A 6,258-nucleotide genomic window follows, 5' to 3' on the forward strand; every position below is an offset into this window, starting at 1 on the left:
TGCTATTCTCTTTTTGAAACTTAAAAATTAGGCGAGACCTGCGACAGTAATCTTGTCACTTTGTCGATATTTTATCTATTAGAGCCTTTTGTCATTTTCTGGTATAGAATCAGTAATGAGTACATTCATTACAATACTGGCATGATCTATGGTTTCTATTTGTACAGCAATGTTAAACATTGGCTGACGTTTTTTTATACTTCAGTAAGCAAAACTTTTTTCTTTGATTAAACAAAGCGCCGTATGAAGTGGGAGAGTAATAAAGAATCAAGAGTAATATCAACACGAATAGGTCCAATTCAATTTAGAGTTCTTTATTTATAGGACAAACTGCACCTGAATTATGCAGGGGTTATTTGTTTGAATGGGTTTTGTCAAGTTGAGCATACCATTTTATTGACGAGAACTGGAGTACAGCTGTGAACTGCTGAGCCTTTCATCCATTTCGCTGGTATTAAGTTCGCATTGTTCGAAGTGAAATAACACCCTCGCGTTTGTTTTAGTTACTTTTTCTGTTATACGAAAATCACCGTCAGATACAATTTTACTAGTAGGTTTTAAAGCTACACTTTTAGAGTTGGTCAGTATTTTTTTGTTAAATAAAAAAGAAAATCTGACAATATTTATCGTTTGAACGAGTTTTTCTACATTCTTCTATTTTCTTTTCGTTTTAGCCATCTGTCTGGTCGCTTAACGTGTCGCCAAAACAAGACTTTGAGTAAAAATGTATAGTTCGCATGTTCACCCTAACCTGTACAACATAAACATTTGAATGTATAGACGTATTTCGCTGCGATTTATACAATAAATATATAATCATGAAGTGTGTTCATAGTGTAACATAGAACAGAACAGAACAGAACCAAAACGTCATAGACCTTGTACCTGATTATAGTGATACGTAGCATCTGTCACATATCCGTGCCATAGTACGTGCATGGATCAGCGGCCAAGACCTTTTATAGATGATACTTATAAGCTTTAAGCTTACGATCAAGTTCTGAAGAATTTATTTGTATTGAAGTATACGTTTCCATTTGAAACTGTTGATGAAGTGAAGTATGTACAACCAAAGATCTTTCACGACAATCAAGAGATGCCAGGATCGAATATTGCTGCCGATTAAAAACAAAAACAACAACAACAACAACAACAACAAAAACATTATTTTTTTAACTTGCATCCTGACATACTCAAAGTGTATGGACCTTGTAAGTGCGTTTGATTAACTGTGTTATTTGGGGCATTTCATTTTCTGTCTTATGTAAAGTATATAAATAATGGTTAATTCGGGATTTATAACACGAAATAGTTATGAAACACGAACTATTTACAGAGAAGTAATATATAGCCCCAAGTTGTGTATCTTCATATCGTAACTCACAGCCCAGTGTTGACATTTTGGCTTTAATCAATACATCACTTGGTAATTATTGAATTCTCAACATCTTTAAGTGTTTAACAATTTTTGATCACTTCCAAACACAGATAATACCGTCGGAGTAAAGAACTTTGATACGATGGTCTATTTCAAGCCTTAGATTGTCTCATAAGCTCCCACAAGCCTTATTGAAGGTATTTTCATTACATTCTTCGCCGTCATTGACTCAGTGGCACATCGTCAGGCGACGTTCAACTTACTGTACGAACATAATGCAAACAATATGGATTCCATTGTATCTCAACAACAAAAAGCAGAAAAGAATGATCTCGAATTAAATTATTCGTTTTGATAAAGTACATCATAAGCGCAGGTCGCCGTCATTTTCGCCGGAAGCCTGTTCAGTCGGGTAATCTCATTGACGGTAGCATGAGCGTTAACACCAATTCAAAAAAGAGTGTGGACAGTTTTAGAGACAGTGGCATTAACATAGAACAACGGCGAAGTCATTCAGTAAGTCAAGTAAGAATAACAGTTTAAGTGACCGTGACCTTGAGTTGGACCAACGAAGTCATTCAGTAAGTTAAGTAAGAATAACAGTTTAAGTGACCGTGACCTTGAGTTAGACCAACGAAGTCATTCAGTAAGTTAAGAAAGAATAACAGTTTAAGTGACCGTGACCTTGAGTTAGACCAACGAAGTCATTCAGTAAGTTAAGTAAGAATAACAGTTTAAGTGACCGTGACCTTGAGTTAGACCAACGAAGTCATTCAGTAAGTTAAGAAAGAATAACAGTTTAAGTGACAGTGACCTTGAGTTAGACCAACGAAGTCATTCAGTAAGTTAAGAAAGAATAACAGTTTAAGTGACCGTGACCTTGAGTTAGACCAACGAAGTCATTCAGTAAGTTAAGTAAGAATAACAGTTTAAGTGACCGTGACCTTGAGTTAGACCAACGAAGTCATTCAGTAAGTTAAGAAAGAATAACAGTTTAAGTGACAGTGACCTTGAGTTAGACCAACGAAGTCATTCAGTAAGTTAAGTAAGATAACAGTTTAAGTGACAGAGACCTTGAGTTGGACCAACGAAGTCATTCAGTAAGTTAAGTAAGATAACAGTTTAAGTGACAGTGACCTTAAGTTAGACCAACGGAGTCATTCAGTAAGTTAAGTAAGATAACAGTTTAAGTGACAGTGACCTTGAGTTAACAGTTTAAGTGACAGTGACCTTGAGTTAGACCAACGAAGTCATTCAGTAAGTTAAGAAAAAATAACAGTTTAAGTGACCGTGACCTTGAGTTAGACCAACGAAGTCATTCAGTAAGTTAAGGAAGAATAACAGTTTAAGTGACAGTGACCTTGAGTTAGATCAACGAAGTCATTCAGTAAGTTAAGAAAGAATAACAGTTTAAATGACCGTGACCTTGAGTTAGACCAACGAAGTCATTCAGTAAGTCAAGAAAGAATAACAGTTTAAGTAACAGTGACCTTGAGTTAGACCAACGAAGTCATTCAGTAAGTTAAGTAAGAATAACAATTTAAGTGACCGTGACCTTGACTTAGACCAACGAAGTCATTCAGTAAGTTAAGTAAGAATGGCAGTTTAAGTAACAGGGACTTTGAGCTAGACCAAAAGTCATTCAGTACGTTAAGTAAGAATGGCAGTTTAAGTAACAGTGACTTTGAGCTAGACCAAAAGTCATTCAGTACGTTAAGTAAGAATGACAGTTTAAGTAACAGTGACTTTGAGCTAGACCAAAAGTCATTCAGTAAGTTAAGTAAGAATGGCAGTTTAAGTAACAGTGACTTTGAGCTAGACCAAAAGTCATTCAGTACGTTAAGTAAGAATGGCAGTTTAAGTAACAGTGACTTTGAGCTAGACCAAAAGTCATTCAGTACGTTAAGTAAGAATGACAGTTTAAGTAACAGTGACTTTGAGCTAGACCAAAAGTAATTCAGTACGTTAAGTAAGAATGGCAGTTTAAGTAGCAATAACCTTAACCTAGTTCTAAGTCACAAACCCGTCTCAAGTCCTACCACTGTCTTCAATATAGACCAGTACAATCTTGACTAAATTCAAAATGTGTACTTGATGCTATCTTCATTAAGGTCTTAATTTAATTGGGTAAGTAGACAAATTTCCATCGAGCACAAATGAAACTCCGGACAGTTTGGAACCGGATGCAATACGCAAGTCCTTAGCATTACTGAGCAATTTACTCATCACCAAAAACCCATGGCTTATTTATTCCGTTAAATAAGGGAATTTGTGTCACGGAATAAAAGGTCCGAAGGATAGGTAAAACTGTTGGAGTTTACGTTGCATAGGTGTCATATGACACGATAAACCATAAATAATTTTACTGAATGAACTTAGCACCGATTGGTTTCCTCTGGGGGATAACTAGTTTAAAAGTCGAGTGTGGCACCGAATTGGTTTACTTCCTGTTCGAAAGATCCTGTTCTCGGAACGAACGTTAAAGGTGTATTACCAATCGTGCAGTCTCATCAGTCATAAAGAGATATCAATTTTTGACCAAGACACCCATTATCGTTTGTTATTAATATTTGAAACGGGTTTTGTAAAATGAAAACCGAAAGTGCACAAAAAAGTGTAAGAGTCTAGTTTTGTTCTATATGTCCTGCCATTTCACAAACCTGTAAAATCTAGCTATACATTTCTTATTTGCAACCTTTCCGAATTATTTAATCATTTCATGTTTTTTTTAGAAAATATTTTAGTAGTTTTCCAACTCATACACTACTTTCAAATAATATCGAAAACTGGATGAACTTCGGATGAAATACCTACAGGACAGGCGTGATACCAAAACAAACACATCGATGATCGCTTCGATTATAAAATTGATACAAAAGTACATAGTTTATGGTACCTGGGATCAAATATCCCCACTGGTGGTGAGAAATAACTCGAGTTCAAACCACTTATGGCGCTTTCATCATTACATTGATTGTTTTATATACTTGAAGCATTGTTTGTACAATATATTACTTGTTAAACAAACAATAATGATACAGCGAATTAAGGCATCATTTAGGATCATATTTTGAACCTGTTTGTGTACCGGTTTATATTGCCGTGCATACACACAAATGCCTTCACGTACACACGACAAGAACTTGGGAATATAAATTAATTGAGGCGGTCACCACAAAAAAAAATGTTATCGCGTACTACCATTTAATAAAAACTTCCTTCTATGGAAGTAGATTTTATCCGTTGTGGTAAACCACCTTTTTCCCAAGGGGAATCTTTAACCAGATGGTTGTGATTATACTAATGGCATCTAACTTAAGATAAGAATGCAAAATAAATATACAATGATCATAATTGGTTCGATCTATGCAGATAATGTCAAAACAAAGGTCTCCGTAAAGCATTTTGATTTGACATAATTTTTGTGCACCTTAAAATTGGTTTCAATGTATTGTTTTGATCTTACCAACATTTTTACAAATATATCATGCAATTCAGAATGTTATTGTTTTTAAAGATGCACTTTTACTCCCAAATAAGATTTAACACATTTAATACAATTGTTTAATATACCAAAAAGGTTGATAAAATGTCGAAAACAATGGTTCTTATGAAGGATACCGAGTTCAATTTAAAAGAAATGTGCAGAAATCACGGTATTGCTACCTTTATGAGACCATAGTAAATCACAGTAAATCTTTAAGCATTCACCAATCATTTAATATTTTTGCGTTTTTAGCTATTAAATACATAGTTATTATATTGTTAATGGTAATTAATATTTTCCATAAATGCATTATTTCGTAAGTAGTTGAGGGTGTATCGCTCAAATTCATGTTTGTTGTACATGTGTATGTACTGATTTTGAATAGGAGTGTCACTTTAAACTGTTAAACTTAACTGATCTGACCAAACGCACAGACTCGTTGGCTTATTCCACATTTGATGATAAACATTGTGTGCATGTACATTTTTATCAACAAAAGATTTAAGGGTTTATAGGCATTTGATCGCAATCATTTTAAGTATAACTAGAGTTCCGAGTTCTGTGCGCGACATTTTATGAAAATTATTTCGAAATCCTACCATGACTGACTTAGTACTGGGCTGCATACGAACAACTAATATCAGTAAGGCTTATATAGCAAAACTGACAGAGTTCCTAGGAGCGCAGTGAACTTGACCTGGAAGATATGAACCCGGGTCGTTCGCACATGTTGTTATCATATGGTGGTATTTTCTGTCAAATTATTTCAAAATGCAACCATGAATGACAAAGTTATGGAAGGGACATGAAAATGGGACGGAGGCGTGATGACGGGGACGGAGGCCGCACAGGCGTGATGACGCGCCTGACTCCAAAATACTGTAAACTCCACTTTACATTGTGAAGTGAGAGTTTAAATATAATTAATTGTGAAGAATATATAGACTCTGTTTGCATTGGTTGAAAATGTACATGTAATGTGAGGTGGTTAGCCGTATTCTCGTCAAGTCACCTCATTACATCACGTAATGACTTCAGAAGTCGTGTCATTCAATGTTATGTCAATAGAATATGAAACCGTTTAAGAGAGGGTTTGAAGACATTAATGTAAGATCTAAATTACACTGGTGTGTGCTTTGCTTTCTAAAATAAACATTGACATACAATGTATACAGGAGGGTTTTAAAAGAGGTTCATTCAACTCGTCCACATAACTATCTTCTAGATATTACTTGTCTCTGTTATTGTTTTGTTTAACATACCTGTTGATTTTATATCAAACATATACATGTATATGAAACCACTTTTAAAAGATTGTAATAGAGGATGATCATTAGAAATATTCTATACGCTGGTTTTCATTTTGTATCAGCAGTTAAGAAAATGAGTATAA

Source organism: Mya arenaria, chromosome 12 (assembly GCF_026914265.1).
Source record: "Mya arenaria isolate MELC-2E11 chromosome 12, ASM2691426v1".
NCBI lineage: Eukaryota > Metazoa > Mollusca > Bivalvia > Myida > Myidae > Mya > Mya arenaria.